Raw genomic sequence first — 3898 nt, forward strand, 5'->3', positions numbered from 1 at the left:
GAGATGGATCGGGCTGGACCCGGCGCAGCCGAAGCCGAGGACGCGGAACCTCGAATGCGACCCTCGCGGACCCCTAAACGAGAGGAGCTGCGCCCGGCCTCGTAAGACACCTCTTCTCCGGTGCTAGGTCGACCCCGACGCCGCTGGCCGCCGCCGCCGCCTTGCCGCTATCCCTCCGCACGTTTGGGGCCGGTGGCGACCCGCAGGACGGCCGACAACTCGCTCGTTTGGCGGGGCGATGCAAGGTTAGGCGAACTGGGCGGTAACTCGGGTTAGTCGAGGGGACTTCGCGGTGGACAGGGGGGTGCGAATCCGGCCGGGCGGCCCTTCGATGGAGCCTGGTGCAGGGACATTCAATGGGATGAGCCGCGCTCGCCGCGGAACCTTCGAGCGCCGCTACTCAGCAAGTAAACGAGAGGGAGCTGCGCCCGGCCTCGTAAGACGCCTCTTCTCCGGTGCGAGCGCCCCGACGCCGCTGGCCGCCGCCGCCGCCTTGCCGCTATCCCGCCGCGCGTTTGGGGAGGGAGGGCGACCCGTAGGACGGCCCGCCGACTACACGACCGTTTGGCAGAGCGAGTGCAAGGTTAGGCGAGCTGGGCGGTAACTCGGGTTAGTCTGGGGAGACTCGCGGTGGACAGGGGGGCGCGAATCCGGCCGGGCGGCCCCATCGATTAAGCATTGGTAGGGAGCCGAGGATGAGCCGTGCGAAGTGGCCTCGGAGGCGGTCCGTGGGGGACGACGGGGGGGGACGGGCGTCGGCCCTCCGGCCCGAGCAGAGAACGTTCGGTCACCCAAGCGGGAATCTGCGCCCCGGCCCGAGTCGGACTCGGTCGGTGCGGCCCGCTGAGGCCCTCAACTATTCCCGTACGCGGGGGTCGGGAGCTGCGGCGCTGCGCCGGCGACTTACCCGCGCGAGGCACGCACTGCGTGCGGCCAGGATGCGGAGTTGGATCGGCGCTGGTTGGGAACCCTCGGGGAACGAAGGCGGACGGCGGCCAGCCGGCGCCGACGAACCCGTCGGGGAGGGGGCTGGTGGCAGGCGCGATCGGCACTATTGCTGACTGCCGGGAGGGAAGCTGCGCCCCGGCCGAGTCAGACTCAGCCGTTGCGGCCCCCCCGAGCCCGCAGCGCGTAGCGCGGAAGCCATACGCCCCCCCGATGCGGAGCGACAGACGCCCCCGCGACCGCGGTTGGTCGGGAAGGCTTTTCGGATAGAGGTCGGACGGTGTGTGTGGACGGCTTCCCGTGGTGCCGCCGCTATCAAGCCGGAGGGTTTGAGAAACGACATTCGCGGAAGGACCGGCGCGGCCGGCGGACGCTCGCACGCGCGGCGCCCGACACTCAGCCGCTCGCTCGGCCTCCGTGGATCGTGGCTAGGTGGGATGGATGCCAAACCGGGTCGTCTCGGTCTCGCCGCAGTACGGTCGCGCCGGGGCCTGCGGGGCGGCGCGGGGAGCGCACGCTCACGCAGCGGCCGGGGCGCTAGAGTGCGACCCGCAGTGGGTAGGAACCGTCCACCCGACGTCGGACGAGCCGAGGCCGATGGAGGCCCTACCAAGGCGGGTCATGAGTGCCAGTCGGTCAGTTGGGTGAGGGGGTACTCGGAGGCCCACCGGGAGCAGACGGGCGACCGGGGATGGGGGGCGTACGCGGGCGGGCGCCGGGAGAAGACGGCCCGTCCGGGGTCGAATCTCGGCCTGTGTTTTCGGAGCCGGCCGGGCATCACGCTCCCTCCTTGGATGGACAACATTCGTAGTTGACACTTTGTGTCATTTTATCCGAGCGGGCGGGCGCCTCGAGAGGCGGACCGTCCGGGGCGACTCTCGGCCTGTGTTTTCGGAGCCGGCCGGGCCTCACGCTCCCTCCTTGGATGGACAACATTCGTAGTTGACACTTTGTGTCATTTTATCCGAGCGGACGGGCGCCGCGAGGCGGACCGTCCGGGGCGACTCTCGGCCTGTGTTTTCGGAGCCGGCCGGGCATCACGCTCCCTCCTTGGATGGACAACATTCGTAGTTGACACTTTGTGTCATTTTATCCGAGCAGACGGGCGCCGCGAGGCGACCGTCCGGGGCGACTCTCGGCCTGTGTTTAAGGAGCCGGCCGGGCATCACGCTCCTTCCTTGGATGGACAACATTCGTAGTTGACACTTTGTGTCATTTTATCCGAGCGGGCGGGCGCCGCGAGGCGGACCGTCCGGGGCGACTCTCGGCCTGTATTTAAGGAGCCGGCCGGGCATCACGCTCCTTCCTTGGATGGACAACATTCGCAGTTGACACTTTGTGTCATTTTATCCGAGCAGACGGGCGCCGCGAGGCGGACCGTCCGGGGCGACTCTCGGCCTGTGTTTTCGGAGCCGGCCGGGCATCACGCTCCCTCCTTGGATGGACAACATTCGTAGTTGACACTTTGTGTCATTTTATCCGAGCAGACGGGCGCCGCGAGGCGGACCGTCCGGGGCGACTCTCGGCCTGTGTTTAAGGAGCCGGCCGGGCATCACGCTCCTTCCTTGGATGGACAACATTCGCAGTTGACACTTTGTGTCATTTTGTTCGGCCTGTGTTTAAGGAGGCGGCCGTCCTCCACTCGGTCCGTGTTTAAGGAGCGACACTCGCGCTCCGGTTCGGCCTGTATTTAGGGAGGCGGCCGTCCTCCGCTTGGTCTGTGTTAAGGGCGACACTCTGTCCATGTTTGAGGAGCCTGGCCCTGACGCTCCTCTCCGGCCTGTGTTTAAGGAGGCGGCCGTCCTCCCCTTGGTCCGTGTTAAGGGCGACACTCGGTCCATGTTTGAGGAGCCTGGCCCTGACGCTCCTCTCCGGCCTGTGTTTAAGGAGGCGGCCGTCCTCCCCTTGGTCCGTGTTAAGGGCGACACTCGGTCCATGTTTGAGGAGCCTGGCCCTGACGCTCCTCTCCGGCCTGTGTTTAAGGAGGCGGCCGTCCTCCCCTTGGTCCGTGTTAAGGGCGACACTCGGTCCATGTTTGAGGAGCCTGGCCCTGACGCTCCTCTCCGGCCTGTGTTTAAGGAGGCGGCCGTCCTCCCCTTGGTCCGTGTTAAGGGCGACACTCGGTCCATGTTTGAGGAGCCTGGCCCTGACGCTCCTCTCCGGCCTGTGTTTAAGGAGGCGGCCGTCCTCCCCTTGGTCCGTGTTAAGGGCGACACTCGGTCCATGTTTGAGGAGCCTGGCCCTGACGCTCCTCTCCGGCCTGTGTTTAAGGAGGCGGCCGTCCTCCCCTTGGTCCGTGTTAAGGGCGACACTCGGTCCATGTTTGAGGAGCCTGGCCCTGACGCTCCTCTCCGGCCTGTGTTTAAGGAGGCGGCCGTCCTCCCCTTGGTCTGTGTTAAGGGCGACACTCGGTCCATGTTTGAGGAGCCTGGCCCTGACGCTCCTCTCCGGCCTGTGTTTAAGGAGGCGGCCGTCCTCCCCTTGGTCTGTGTTAAGGGCGACACTCGGTCCATGTTTGAGGAGCCTGGCCCTGACGCTCCTCTCCGGCCTGTGTTTAAGGAGGCGGCCGTCCTCCCCTTGGTCTGTGTTAAGGGCGACACTCGGTCCGTGTTTAAGGAGCGGCCCTCGCGCTCCGGTTCGGCCTGTATTTAGGGAGGCGGCCGTCCTCCGCTTGGTCTGTGTTAAGGGCGACACTCGGTCCGTGTTTAAGGAGCCGGCCCTGACGCTCCTCTTCGGCCTGTGTTTAAGGAGGCGGCCGTCCTCCACTTCCTTCCATGCACCACCACATTCGCAGTTGACACTTTGCCATTTTTTCAGAGAGGTGACACTTAGTCGTTTTTTCGAAAGTTGACACTTAGTCGTTTTTTCGAAAGTTGACACTTTGCCGTTTTTTCAGAGAGGCGACACTTAGTCGTTTTTTCGAAAGTTGACACTTAGCCGTTTTTTCGAAAGT

The sequence above is a fragment of the Syngnathus leptorhynchus genome, unplaced genomic scaffold, assembly GCF_054491065.1.
Source record: "Syngnathus leptorhynchus isolate UIUO unplaced genomic scaffold, UIUO_Slep HiC_scaffold_491, whole genome shotgun sequence".
Classification (NCBI taxonomy): domain Eukaryota; kingdom Metazoa; phylum Chordata; class Actinopteri; order Syngnathiformes; family Syngnathidae; genus Syngnathus; species Syngnathus leptorhynchus.